Source organism: Grus americana, chromosome 3, assembly GCF_028858705.1.
Source record: "Grus americana isolate bGruAme1 chromosome 3, bGruAme1.mat, whole genome shotgun sequence".
In the NCBI taxonomy this organism is placed as follows: domain Eukaryota; kingdom Metazoa; phylum Chordata; class Aves; order Gruiformes; family Gruidae; genus Grus; species Grus americana.
This window is the reverse complement of record NC_072854.1, coordinates 26,201,221-26,216,867: the sequence shown is the minus strand read 5'-3', so window position 1 is coordinate 26,216,867 and position 15,647 is coordinate 26,201,221.

Below are 15,647 nucleotides of genomic sequence, written 5' to 3'. Positions count from 1 at the left end.
CTGGGTTTAAATGTCCTCTCTCCCCACTCCTCTGCCAATGGGCCTAATTCTCCATCCCTGTTGCAACACAGATGTGAAAGTCGTACCGCACCAATTCCCTCTTCAGCTCCTCTTGCCGGCCTCAGGAGGGGCTTTCATGCCTCAAGACTTATCTTTGTTATTTTTTTTTTAACTGTTATATTTTCGCACACTATTTCATTGATCTAATAAAAGGTATCAGCTCTTCTTACAGACTGCCTCGCTGCCAATCTGATTTGGTAGTGTTTCAATCCCCCTTGCTACTCAGTTTGTTCAAGCCTGTGGGACTGTGGAAGGTGCAGATGGATGACCTCAAGGACCACACTGTCGTGTTGCGACCCTCTGTACTCTTCCAGCTTCTTTGGGCAGTGATCTAAGTCCCTCCACTGCACAAGCCCTGTGAATGTATTGTGTAGAATCATCACAGAATGGTTTGGGTTGGAGGGGGCCTTCAAAAATCATCCAGTTCCAACCCCCCTGCCATGGGCAGGGACAACCTCCACTAGACCACGTTGCCCAAAGCCCCATCCAACCTGGCCTTGAACACTGCCAGGAAGGGGGCATCCACAACTTCTCTGGGCAACCTGTTCCAGGGCCTCATCACCATCACAGTAAAGAATTTCTTCCTAATAGCTAATCTACATGTACCTTCTTTCAGTTTAAAGCCATTACCCCTTGTCCTATCACTACATGCCCTTGTAAACAGTCCCTCTCCAGATTTCCTGTAGGCCCCCTTCAGGTACTGGAAGGCTGCTATAAGGTCTCTCTGGATCCTTCTTTTCTACAGGCTGAACAACCCCAACTCTCTCAGCCTGTCCTCATAGGAGAGGTGCTCCAGCCCTCTGATCATCTTCATGGCCCTCCTCTGGACTTGCTCCAACAGCTCCATGTCCTTCATATGTCGGGGGCCCCAGAGCTGGACGCAGTACTCCAGGTGGTGGAGTACTCCATGAGAGTAGAGCAGAGGGGTAGAATGACCTCCCTCGACCTGCTGGTCACATTTCTTTTGATGCAGCCCAGGATACAGTTGGCTTTCTGGGCTGCAACAGAACGTTGCCCTCTCATGTTGAATTTTTCATCCACCAGTATCCCGAAGTCCTTCTCTGCAGGGCTGAACCCAGTTTCATACATGTATATGTTCAAGAGATCTTGCTGCTTTTTCCAGCCACTTTTCATTTCTTTCATTGCAGACTGTAATGAATCCTTCAGCATCCTTTTAGTACATCACCCTCTTTTCTGACGACTACCATAAGCTATATGTCAGCAGAACCTATCAGTTCCCTACGTTCGTTTGAAAAAGTAGGGTGCAAAATACGAATTTTCTTGTCTGAATTCAGTGGCCAGCTCAGAGACCTTTGGCAAAGATCCCTTTATCTTCTCCCATAATTAAATCTGCATGACTTTCCTGCATGACCAGCCTCTGCTGCTCTCTGGACTGGGCTTCAGGGGCCACCAGCCCTCACCCTGCAGAGGGAGGCACTGACACATGTCCCCGCTGCCACCTCTGCAGGGAAAAGCTGAGGGATGTCATGTCTGGAGCCACATTTTGTGGCTCATTCCTTTAACTACCACGAAGGCAGAGAGCCTCAGCTCCACCGGCTGCCCAGCTGGAGGTCCTAACCATGCCCTGCCTGCAGAGCAAGCCGTGCCCCGGCAGTCTGGGCAAAATAAACCTTTTATTGGGATGAGTCTGGGAGGACAGTATTACGAAACAAGTGGCAATAAAAACTTCACAGTACCTCTGACTGTGGTGTATCTTGTGTCCATCAAACAGGTTCAGTCTTATCATTTGTCTTTTTTTTTTCCTCGTTTTCATCTTTTTAGTTTCCCTCTTTTTTTAAAAGACTTTGGAATATGTTAGTTACTAGGAAAACTACTCTCATTGTGAAGGGTGGAGTTCAGAGACATTTACAAGACAAGAACAAATTATATTTATAGAGTGTTTCAAAATATTTATTGCAATTTGTGAAACAGGGGATGCGTAGTGATTTGTTTTATGTGGAAAAAATCTAAATGTAGATCACAAAATGACAGCCTGCTGTTGTATGTGAAGGTCAGTTCACCAAACTTTTATTTCATCTGTGAGTTACTTCCATACTAACACCAAACTTTATGTGGTTTATGGTGATTCTTCAGATTAGTATCTCAGAGAAGAAAACTTTGATCAAGGGTAATAACCTCCACCTCTAAGGCAGAAAAAGGAAAATTGAGAGGAGCTGTAAGTGCTTGAGCTTCAGGAGGTGAGCTGCAGGAGGAGGGACAGACAGGTCCCCTGAGCTGTGTGTCCCATAGCTGAGATTCCTCTGTGACTGCCAAACCGGTCGCACCAGTGAGGGACCGTGCAGGGCATGGACCCTGCCCGCTGCCTGCTCTGTCTCATCTCGCCTCTCTGAATTCCGTACCTCTCTGCAGCACCACTGCCAACATCGCCTTTCAGCAATGGTACTGTACAGATGTGTGCCTTGGATGCTCCTCAGACATCGTTCCCACACCAAAGTACCATCAGTTCCCTTTACACCCACCAAACCCTTCCTCTGTTTTTAAAACCTTCCAGCAAAAGGGATTTGATAATCAATCCCATAACCTGTTCCACGTTTCACCATCCCAATCCCAACTCTTAGCGTTATTTTCCTCACGTCTGATTTTCTTTCCTGCAGATCAAACATTTCTTCCAGTATTTGAAGATGGGTAGCATCCAGCTATTGAGTTTCACAGGTTTCCTAAAAGATTAACACTACCAAACGTCCCTAAAAGACAATTACTACCAAACCTGTCTTCCTGCCTGAGAAGCTGGAAGCTTTTTGTTGGTTTGCCTTGAAGTCTGAACCAAAAACTTTCCAAAATGAAACCTATTCCTGGGAGCACAGCTCCACTCAGCCGCTACCTGCCATAGCAGGGCCGTGTCTTCTTGCAGCTCCTGTCATCGTAATCCTGTGCACCCAGGACTGTCCTGCAATTTGGGGGGACCCCCAGCCCCCGTTCACACAGCATTCGTTGCACCCAGTATGTTTCCTAGAGGAACACATTGCAGGCTCAAGGAGGACAGGCTATTCCTTTTTAAAAAGGAGGAAACTAAGACTTCATGAGTTTTCTAAAGTTAAAGGCTTTCCAGATTTACAAGCTGCCAAGGTCGGTTTGACCTTGCTGTTTTCTTGCAGTGACTTCTGTGCTGGCAGCAACTCCCTCCACCTTTGGTACAATCAGCACGGTGGGTTAATATAGTGCAAAATTTATATCTGTTTGGCTCAAAAAGATACCAATCCCAGCTCCGACCTTCACAAAAATGACTTTTTGCAACATGTCTGGGATATGTGAAAAGAAATGTGTGTATGTTACTGCTTTAAGCATCTTTTAACCAGCTCTAAGGTATTGTGTCCAACTGGGCAGTGATAAGAATCAGAGGTGAAAGATGGCACTAGATGCATTATCCTCTGTGATTTTAAGAAAATATACTGAACCCTGAGGTAATTCAGGGTAGCTTCATGAAGAAATACCAATTGATATGTGAGGATCCACCCACAGGTAACTGTAACCTTATTCTCTGCTGCAGAAAATGGTTTTCTGCAAGGCACAGCTGCAGTAAAATATTGGGAAGGCAGCACAGGAGGTCAGGATGTGGATGATTACACAGGCAAAATGTTTTGTTCTGGCTTATCAGAGTTTCAGATGGCTGTAGCTACTGCCAAACCTTACGCAAATATCCCTACATGGCATGGATGGTCTACACTCGCTGCTTTCCCAAGATCTTAGCTCTGAAAGCACTGGCCTCAAAATCTAAGGGGTAATTCTTTGGGAGTTATCCCTGTGCTTGCTCCGAAACAAATATTTTTATATATAAGGGCACTTCTGAGGCCATCAGAGAATCACAGCAACGTTGAATGAATGATACATTAGCCACACTTTATCTTACAGAAAAACAGCTTTCATGGTGGGTTTTTTTGACTCAGGCATCATTTGAAGATGAAACCTAGACATAAGATCAGAAGGAACTATCTTAATAATACAAGGCAGCAGCTGGACACCTTAATTTTTAGTGTATTTATCCTCAGAATACCATTGCAAGAAAGGGAAATACTTCTGTATCAGTCATACCAATGGAGAGATGGGAAGGCAGAACAGAGATTTGACCCACATCTCTCCAGCCCTGGGCACACACCTTTCCTTTCTTCTGGCCTTCCTCTCCCCGGGGCCTCTACCTCTGCATATGAAAAGAATTGCAAGTCAGACTGAGCACAGCCAGTTTCATTTTCAACCCCTTGTACAAAGCCCCTGCCCCTTGGCAGACTGAGGCTATAAACTGTTTTATATAAACTGCAAGGTTACGGACTGTTTTCTAAAATATGGTCCTAAATGCATTCTCTATATTTTTAAACGAAACAAGTGTGTCAAATTGCTGGTGGTAGAAAGGACTCCAGCTGAGGAAGGTTTAGGGGATACACTCCGAGAAATTGTATAAAGCTTTTCTTTCCTCCTGGCCTTTGGGAGGTTTTCTAATCCATGTGTCTGGACATTTTGCTCCGTTTCCCTTTGATGTAGTCATTTGGGGCTTTTTAAGTAATTATGGTCAAGGAGTTAGAATGGGGCCACCTAATGTGTTTTGCTTTATTGCGAGCAAAAGGTAGAAGTGGCCGCTGTGGTGGATCTCAGCAGGGATACGACCAGTCTGCGCCAGGAACAGAGTAGCGACTGGCGTGGGGACCCAGGGGAGGCAGAGGAGGATGGGAAGGCGGCGCAGTTTATTTAAGAAGAAAAAATGAAGGAAGTCTGCTGGTGTCAGAGTAAAAATAGATGCAATCAGTAATCAAAGCAGAGCATGAATAGGATATTAACATTGCACATCTGAACACCCTAAGCAATTTGGACCTGGCTCTTGTGCAAGCTGTGCAGACTGGCCCTGATTCAATGCAGTGCCCCTTTCTCCCTGAGTTGCTGCAGTCCCCAGGCACTTTGGGGTTTTTATCTTTCACAAGGTAGATTTCACCTATATTGCTCACCTCCTGCAGCAAGGAGAACTCACCATCAATGCAGGAGAACCAGGTTAGGGAGCACTTACACAAACCGAACATACATAAGTCCATGGGCCCTGATGTGATGCACCCGTGAGTGCTGAGGGAGCTGGCAGGTGTCATCGTGAGGCCACTCTAAATAATCTTTGAAAGGTCAGGGTTGATTGGGAGAGTTTCCTCAAGACTGGAAGAAAGCAGTGTCACTCCTGTCTTCAAGGAGAACAAGGAAGATCTGGGGAAATACAGGCTGGCCAGCCCCACATCGAAATCTGTGAAGGTGATGGAATAAACACATTGCAAACACATGAGAGATCACAAAGTGATCAGGAGCAGTCAGCATGGATTTATGAAAGGGAGATTGTGCTCAGCCAACCTGATAGCCTTCTACAATGAGATGAGTAGCTTGGTGGATGAGGGGAGAGCAGTGGATGTTTTTTATCTTGACTTTAGCCAGGCTTTCAGCACTGTCTTCCATAACATCGTCACAGACAAGCTGATGAAGTACGAGCTTGCTAAGTGGACAGTGAGATGGATTGAAACCTCAGCTATTCTGTGTTTCTGGGAACATTTAGGATCAGCCATAGCTGTTTTCATACCAGACAGTTGCAGTCTCCAGATGCTTCTGCTTGAATTAGCTGTGTACTGTGTGGCACATCCGAAAAGTCACCCAAAGGCCTGACATACCAGGACACCCTGGGGCAGCAGGACACGGCCTTTGTGGCCCTGCAGACAGCAGCACTGGTAATCTGCATGCCACAAGCATCCTTTGCTCTCCTTGTTGGATTTCTGTGAGCAACGCAGGGTGATCTCCTCTATGGCAAGTAGCTCCTGAGGCACAGATGGTCTCTTCAGAGGGCACGGCAAGCCAAGAAGGTCTTCGGCCAGCTTTTCACTCTGAGCTCATTCCTTCTGTTTCCAGTTAGTAACTGAGGAAGCAAAACTGCCTTGGAGGCTTGTCTCAGTGTTTTTCATTTCTCAAAACCAGTTATGTCAAGATTCAAACTTCACATCATTTGGCAATTGTATCATCAGTGACGTGGTTTAAGTCTTCTGTTACCAAGGGTTGCCCAATCTATTTGCTCTTCTAAAGACAGATAGTCATAAATAATGCAAACCAGAGCACGAGAGCATCCTCTTTGCTCGCTGCTTTCTGTGCCTGGTGGAAACTGCTAAGCGAAGGCCAAAGCCATGCAGCAGCTGGGCATCCAGCTCCTTTTTGCTTCTAGAAGAGATAGCAAATGCCTGTGGCACCATCAGGTCCCTCACCCCTTTGTCCCCAGCAGAATGTCCCCAGCAGGTCACGGCGAGGACTGGCTGATGGGACCTTCTCCTGCTCCAAACACCAGGTGAGGAACGGAGAGGCAGCAACATCCTGCTCTGCCCATGTCTGCAGCCTCTCCCCTGGCACCTGTGGGCGGCAAGGTGAGCTGGTGGCATCCTGTGTTGGGTTTTGTGTGGCAAGGTTTTGGTAGCGGGGCGGGGGGGCTACAGGGGTGGCTTCTGTGAGAAGCTGCTAGAAGCTCCCCCTGTGTCTGATGGAGCCAATGCCAGCCGGCTGCAAGATGGATCCGCCCCTGGCCAAGGCCAAGCCAATCAGCGCCTCTGTGATAACATATTTAAGAAGGAAAACAAAAGAGTTAAAGGAAGTTTTTGCAACCAGAGAGAGGAGCGAGAAGATGTAAGAAACTCTGCAGACACTAAGGTCAGTGAGGAAGGAGGGGGAGGAGGTGCTCCAGACACCAGAGCAAAGATCCCCCTGCAGCCCGTGGTGAAAACCATGGTGAGGCAGGCTGTCCCCTGCAGCCCATGGAGGAAGGATGAGGGGGTGTAGAGATTCTACCTGCAGCCCGTGGAGGACCCCACGCTGGAGCAGGTGGAGGCACCTGAAGGAGGCTGTGGCCCGTGGGAAGCCCACGCTGGAGCAAGTCCGGGCCGGACCGGTAGACCCGTGAAGAGGGGAGCCCACGCCAGGGCAGGTTTGCTGGCAGGACGTGTGACCCTGTGGGAGGGACCCAACGCTGGAGCAGTCTGCTCCTGAAGGTCTGCACCCTGTGGGAGAGACCCCACGCTGGAGCAGTCTGCTCCTGAAGGTCTGCACCCTGTGGGAGAGACTACGCTGGAGCGGTTCGTGAAGGACTGTAGCCCGTGGGAGAGACTCCATGTTGGAGCAGGGGAATGTTGAGAGGAGTCCTCCCCCTGAGGACAAAGAAGTGGCAGAGACAATGTGTGCTGAACTGACCGCAACCCCCATTCCCTGCCCCCTTGTGCCGCTGAGGGGGGAGGAGGTTGAAGCCGGGAGTGAAGTTGAGCCCGAGAAGATGGGAGGGGTGGGGGGAGGTGTTTTAAGACTTGATTGTATTTTCTCATTGCTCTACTCTGTTTTGCCTAGTAATAAATTAGATGAATCTCCTCTCTACATTCAGTCTGTTTTGCTCCTGACGGTAATTAGCGAGTGATCTCCCCCTGTCCTTATCTCGACCCAAGCCTTTTGTTAGACTTCTCCTCTTCCATCCCGCTGGGGGAGGGGTGAGTGAGCGGCTGTGTGGCACCCAGCTACCGGCTGGGCCTAAACCACGACACATCCCAACCTTACACTGAACTCAGGCACCTACAGCAATGAGTAACAGCTGCCACGTGAACAGTTGTAACCAACCTAATGTCTGTGGATAGCGTAAACACTGGGAGTCATGAAAAGCTGTTTGCCAAACATCCAGATTTCCTCTGCTCAAGTCACAGCAAAGAGGAGGAAACCATGATCTTCACCCCAGCCAGCAATGGCCCTGGGCAGAGCAGGATCCCTGGAGCTGACAGCAAAAGCAGCAATACATTTCAGGGGGGAAAAGGGTTGGTTCACGTTCATTGCCTCTGGACTTCCCTGATTCCCCGCAGAGACGAAAGGGATTCCCTGTCTGAAAGGCTGGGGATGGTAGGACAAGGTGGTACATGTGTAAATGGTGTGACTGGAGATCCACTGACCCCCATGCTCGGAGGAGAGTCTGGGGGCAGGAGGAGGGCAGGAGAAGAAATAACGAGTGTCTGCCCTTGGGGTGGGTGAAATACAGGATGAACAAACAGACCCTGGCCAAAGTAACTTTAAAAAGTAAATTGATGTTGTCTTGCCATTTTACTCCACTGGAGTCATTGATGCTTACTGGTCTTTGTATGCACCAAGGAGAAAACTTCAGGCCAGACTGTAATCCTGCCCTAACTTCACCCCACCAAGAAGGACTGAACTTCCCAGAGGCCCCACTTACCTGGCAAGAGCTGCCCCTGGAGAAATGAAAACCCAAAGCTGCTCCTCTTCATACAGGTGGGTTAGGGAAAGCACCAGCTCTATCTGGGCAGGGGGGTGCTGTCTGCATCAGAGGGCTGCTTCTCGCTTTCCCACTCCCATTCATGCAGCCCAGGGATGGGCTGGGTGTCTCTTTGCCATGGAGCACTTGTTGCTCAGAGACAGTGACCCCGGGGAAAGCCTCAGCCAGTGCAGCACGACGGCTGCTCCCTGCGGATGGGAGATTCATGGCAGAGCACAGGATCACCTGCGCAGACCGCCGTCGTACCATCGAAATAATGGGGAGCAGTAGATCAGTACAGTAAAACACACAAAGCTGACCTGAAGAGCATCACCCAGCAGGCTATCGGGCTGCAGTAACCTGCTCTCCCCTCCTCTTGGCCAACAGGACAACCCACCACTAGGAGTGGGTAGAGGGAGGTTTTTCCAGTTCAAGTGAGGTATGTTCTGGTTTTATTTTTATTTTATAGCTCATTAGTTAATCATAGTTGTACAGGTAATTTAACAGGGGGCTCTGGTGTGACTTGACAAGCTCTAACTTAACTGAAGCCCTCAGACAAGGCACTCACTGAGTACTTCATTGCAATGATACCAAAACTCTTGCCACACACCAGCCTCCTCTCTCGAACTTCCAGAAAATGCTCCTTCAAAGGTACTACCTCATGTACAGCTTAACCCTGCTCCCTCCCAGTGCCTTGTGGAGCCTTTCTTTTGGGAGCAGCAGAGGTTTGCCTGACTTTGTTAAATTACTGTGTTCGCTGTTAACTCCTTTACAGACAGCAGTATCGCTGAATGTAAGGAAGAAAGGTTTATCTTCAGCCAGATGAAACTATTCTCCACAACCATGACTTGCATGAGAAGCCCACTCAAAAAGACGTCTGTGGCCTTCCTGCAGTGTGGCTGTGAGCTCCAGCACCCACAGCGCCAGCTCCCAGCCCCGGCTACAGGAGAGAGAGCACTGCTCCGCAGCACGCAGCACGCAGCAGCCGGGCTGCCATGGCTTCAGCTGCTTGGTGAGGCTGCAGGCTCTCCACACAGCAGAGATGAGGCATCTTGCTGTCAACAGATAGCACTCAGCCTCCCCAACGGGTTGTCCTGCGTTCTCTGATCTCGCCTGACCCTGTAATAAAGTGTGTGATTTGCTCTTTCCTGTAAAACTAATGCTTTCTCAAAAGGTCCCTCCCAGGCGCCAAGGGAGTGCTTCAGTATTTTTAAATGGTTGGTCTCTCGGAAGGCCTATTCCAGTAAGAGAAGAAAACCTCATTATGCAGCAAGAAGCTTAAAGTTTTTCTAAGTAGAACCTTTTAACACTGTCAGTGGGTTTTTCTTGGCCACCCCCACCCCCTCAGGCAGTGTGTGGCTGCTGTCCTCCAAGCCTAATCATGCCTTCATTCTGGGAATATGGTGTCCCAAACTCCAGCCAGCCTTCTCCCTCCCTCCTGTCATTGCACTGAGTGGATTTACGGTTCTCCACACTTACTCTTGGAGGTTAATTTCTCTTAAAAAGACTCGTTCAGAACTTCTACCTACTTGATTAAAACCATGGTCTGACATGACAGAAATTGTGAAGCTGGGGCATGGCTTCCTCTGCCGCTCTCCCTCATGAATTTCTTGGGGTCTAATAATGGAACAGTATTAAAAAAACTATTAAAGTACTCTAAAGATCATTTGTGATGATATAAAACCTGAAAATAGACATGATATGGCAAGCTTTCTCTCCATGGAGATACTAGCAGTGTCTCTTTCCTCCCATCGACTACTTTAATCAAACCCATCAGAACTTGGTATAGTTGAATCTCTGGTCCTTCTGTCAAATTTATTTGGAAACTGGTCAGTAAGTTCAAAAGCTATTGGTGGAAACTGTCAGGCTGACAAGATGACTACTTAATACTTCATTTTGTTAGGGAACTGGCTAAAAATCAACCTGCAGCAGTCACAGGGCTTGGAATCCAGGCAGGCTTTGATGCCAGTTCACTGAAGGGTGATGGCAGCACAGGCATATTTGCTGCTGCAGGTAGTTGTTGTTATCCAGGTAAGCTGTATAATGTGGTCCTTTTTTCATCAAAATAGTTTCTTGGTCTCCATGACGACTATAACTTTACCAGCTGTTATCCCATCTTAGTCCTATTGATAAATGCAGATTTATAGCAAGGGAGTAAAAGTCCTGTTTTACCTTAGCCTAACCGTGCAGGCTGCCTACTTGTATTTAGTAGGCACAGACTTGTGGGAACTTGGAACTACCTCCATGGAGCTCAGTTCCTACACATGATCAGCTCTACCTGTGTAACTCCAACATAACTCTTCCTCTGATTCAGAAACAGAAGTCTTTCTGTCTGACTCTTGCCTGTTCAAGGAATCAAGCCTGCTCCCAGACCTGGGCTTCAGGAAACCTTCAGAGCAAAATGAGAGAAAGCTTAAGCTTCACACAGGCCACGATCAATTCTATGTGAAATGTGGGTGGTTTGGGCATAGCTACAGTTAGGGTTGCCTGGCCAGGTTCTCCATCACTAACGCCTGATGATGAAGGCATATGGCCAGTGCCAGGGATGCGGGTCAGCCAGCGTCCTCTCAAGAAGGGCCTGGACTCTGCCCACCGTTGCGGGCTGTCCCCACTTCTGTGCAGCTGTTCCATCCCCAGGGCAAGTAGCATAGAAAGATGTAGTTTGCTTCACCATGCTTCAGCCCACCCTGCATTTAGCCATTTTCAACCTTTTATGACTCTAATACCTCTGTATTTTAGTAGTCCTGAAGTACTACAGCAGGGCAAAGAGCACTACATTGAAGGAAAGCACAGCTACCAGTTCTTTTAGATAGATCTTTTGGAAAACTTTAACTCAGGCTTGACCGTAAAACTGGGCTAACAGGAATCTTTTCCCTGTTCATATGCCATAAGTTTAAACTTTGTTTAGGTAACAATTGTTCTGTAGCAAACTATCTTCCAGGCTTGATGAGAAGCAGAAATGCAATTTTAGCATAAAATGATCAGGAATGCTGCTGTGCTGAAGGTGATCAATAGTGTGCCCCATCATTTTATTTTTTACTCCTGTGAACAAGAGTAACCACGTGCTGATGACAAACTGTATGATTTGGTCTCATAAAAGAGTCTAAATTAGAGCCTTTCAAGAAGAAAAACTTGATTCACTGCATTGCACATACCCAGACAAATATTCATCTTACCATCAGATTACTTTTTGTGGTAGTTTTTCAAGTTCTACAGACTTTGGTGGGTTTTTATGTGAAATGATTAAAAAGGTACACTTCTTAAAGAGGGAGCAGGTTCCAAACAAAATTGCTGGCAACTGTTTTGTCAGCTGCTGTGAAAGAACCCCCCCAATCTTCCCACTTTATTACCACTGGGAAATGCAGCTGACTTTAATATCTGTAAGTTTGTTTTTCCCAGACTTTACTTTCCAGATCACCATCTGTCTAGACACTGTCAATTACTAATATGTGTACCCAAGGTGAGTTTAAGGGTACTTAGTATTTTCTTCTCCATGTGATTAAATTTCCAAGCAGCACTGAACCAACCCACTATATTCACATTTGTCATTTAAGGCAGATGTCACATTATCCAAAACAAATTAAAGACCTTTTCATTGATTTTTACTGAAACCAAAGCACAGAAGATGTGGAAAGTACCCTGAACTTCAAAGGTCTTCTTGAAAATTGTATAATAGGAACAATCTTTTTCCCAAAAAAATCAGTGAGGTGTGGGATTCAGCTGAAATGAGTTGTGAGTTAACATTGCTTACTAAAAAGAGAAAATGAAAAAGCATTTGATAAGCAATCAGATGGATGATACCCATCCCTATAGTAACTTGTACAGGGAATGATTTGGCTGTGCTGGAAAAAGAACAATTAAATTTAGCTTAGAAACAGTTTCCACTAAGTAGCTTCTAGCGCAGGTGCCCTTTCTGTGCACGGGGTTAGGGAGCACAGGTCAGCAATCCCCAGCAGGCGTAGAGCCAGACCTGTGGGCATTGGTGCAGATGTCAGGTAGCCCAGGACCAAGCATTTTCATACTGCGCATCGTGTCAGGCACGGTGGCAAAAAGATTAAGCTCTGCCTATGTTTTGATCTCCAGCATTGCTGCTCTTGGAGAAGATGCCACAGCCAGTGGGATAGATCAGCTGGGAAAAAAACCCTAAAACCCCTGATATATATACTCTTAATGAAAACTGATTGTAACTGATTATTACTTTGATACATGTTTATCAAATTTCCTTTATAATATGAAGAGATTTGTGCCTTTTCCTCTACACTAAGCCACTGAATCCTATTCCCCACCAGCTCTGAAGTATTTGCTCCCTCAGCTGTCTTAAAAGCCAAGTCAGCTGTTTGTATGACCACAGTTCAAGCCAGGAGGCAAGGACACTGAGCTTTAGGGAAAACTGGACAAAAAGGATGAATATTTTGTCCTTTTTCTTCTTCAAGTATGCAACTGAGAGCTGATAAAAATTAACATCCTTATAAGCATATCGTAATTGGCCAAGCCAGGTTAATAAACACTGAAGTGTGAAGTACTAGACCTAAACCAAATTTCTTAGCAGTGTAGGAAGGAGCTTTCTGAACTCCCCTTGTAGTGAGACACCCCTGCAGTATCTTCTTAAAAATGAGAAAGGATTGCTTCTTTTTGCTTCCCAAAGATAGCAGGCAATGCAACATCAAAGTTTGTGGGGAGATCCACTAGAAGGTAAACACACTTTCAGCTCATGGGTTCAGCTCTCTCCTGTAGCTGAGGTACTCCATTCACATCCACATTTACCAGTTTTACAGGGTTTCTGGAGAGACGTTTAGTCTTCCATATGAAAGCTGTTCTACAACAAATAGCACCTGTCCTGTGAAGACAGGCTGAGAGAGTCAGGGTTGTTCAGCCTGGAGAAGAGAAGGCTCTGGGGAGACCTTATAGCAGCCTTCCAGTACCTAAAGGGGGGGGGGGCTACAGGAAATCTGGAGAGGGACTGTTTACAAGGGCAGGTAGTGGTAGAAGGGGTAATGGCTTTAAACTGAAGGAGGGTAGACTTAGATTAGATATAAGGAAGAAATTCTTTACCGTGAGGATGGCGAGGCACTGGAACAGGTTGCCCAGAGAAGCTGTGGATGCCCCCTCCCTGGAAGTGTTCAAGGCCAGTTGGATGGGGCTTTGGGCAACCTGGTCTAGTGGAGGGTGTCCCTGCCCATGGCAGGGGGGTTGGAACTGGATGATCTTTGAGGTCCCTTCCAACCCAAACCATTCTATGATTCTATGAAATCATATGGGGACCCATGCTGGAGCAGTTTGCTCCTGAAGGTCTGCACCCCATGGAAGAGACTCACGTTGGAGAAGTTCGTGAAGAACTGTCTCCTGTGAGAGGGACCCCACGCTGGAGCAGGGGAAGGATGAGAGGAGTCCTCCCCCTGAGGATGAAGAAGCTGCAGAAACACCGTGTGATGAACTGACCGTAACCCCCATTCCCCATCCCCCTGTGCCGCTGAGGGGGGCGGAGGTTGAAGCCGGGAGTGAAGTTGAGCCTGGGAAGATGGGAGGGGTGGGGGGAGGTGTTTTAAGATTTGATTTTATTTCTCATTCCTCTACTCTGTTTTGCTTAGTAATAAATTAGATGAATTCCCTCTCTAAGTTCAGTCTGTTTTGCTCGTGACGATAATTAGTGAGTGATCTCTCCCTGTCCTTATCTCGACCCACAAGCTTTTCGTTATACTCTTTCTCCCCTGTCTAGTGAACGAGGGGAGTAACAGAGCGGCTCTGGTGGGCACCTGGCCCCCAGGCAGGGTCAACCCACCACAGAGGCCATCCTCCTGGAGTGTGGGAAGCAAACTCAGGACTGAAAGCTCCACTCTGAGATTCAGATACTCTAAGTATCCCTTGGAAGAACTGGCCTTTCTGTTTATTTCTCTTCAGTTGTGTTACTGTGGACATCTTACTATTGCAGAAACCTAAGAAGCTGAATGCTTGGCAGGCTAAACACAATGCCAAGCTATTGCTTGTTGCATTTTCTCTATTTTTCCTGGAATGTTCTCAAATTTGAAATAAGCTGCAGGGAAAAATAAATATACTTTAGTTTACGAAGTACAAAAGAAAACTTCAAACTGTGGCACACCTCCTAATGGCAGAACAGCAACAGTGTGCATTGGTACCAGCAAACACACATCAGGAAGCCACATCCTAAACTCTTGTTTATCACGAAGATGCAACAACCTGCAGGGGTAGGGCTACCTTTTTTTTTTGGGGGGGGGGGGGGGAATCAATTAAATTCCCTGGGGAAAAAAAAAGTTTGCAAACTAAACCACGCCAAAATTCTGTTTTAGCAACTTTAGCAATCTCTTACCATTATGGAAGTAGAATTAATGAAATTTATTTTGGATGTAAATTTAACATGGAAACATACAGGGGTCACAGTGCTTCTAAGTATCTTCTCAAGGGAAAATTCATTCATTCAGAAATAAAATGTGTGGAAAAATCGTCTACTCATCTTGGCTTCCCACATTAAAGAGTAATTTAATTTGGCAGGATTTACTAGTCTTACTTTTCTTAGCTCGGCATCATATCCAGCTATTTCTAATAGAGCATTCAGAGGCTAAATTAATAAATGTGCTACAGACATCTTCAAAAGATGTCAGCACACCTGCGGTTGCCAAGGTAGGAAGGCTGTCAGTCCTAAAAGATGCAGGAATATTGTCTTCAGAAGCAGTCATGTTTCATGACTTTTTTTTCTATTCATACTCTATGTGGTCCATAAAAATCACACTATACTGTAATTTTAACACCTGTCTCTTACTGCCTTGAATGATAGGTACACATCAGCGTGGTACTCCTGGACCCTTTCAAATGAGCTACGCTACCAGAGCTGAACACAGTTTTAGCTGAGAGAGAATGCCACTTTTATACATCCTAGAAGTTCCATTTAATAACAGACTCTTGTTTCTCTTCCAAATCCTTTGTTTCAGCCAACATTATCTAGGGCTTGTGGTTTTAATTATTTTAAGGGCTCAGGAACTATACTCTGGACAACAGAGAGGTAAGGCAAAGCACTAACTGTTCCTTTTATGCAAACAACTACGGAAGTAATTTTATTAAGAAAGCTGCCAGTCTTGGCATAAAGGACAAAGGCTTGAATCCAGACTGAGTGACTATCAAATGCAAGTCTTTGATTTCTTTACAGGTGCTATTAATACTAAATAACACATGTAACATTAATTTCTGAAATCCAAACTGTTTTGCAAATGTATGTAAGCTTTTATATTTTTCTCATCTTGGACAGCAGAAAAGACAAAATGGAAAAGCACCTCAACAGTTCAGCCATTTTAATGTTGACGAAAGTTTCCAAATACAC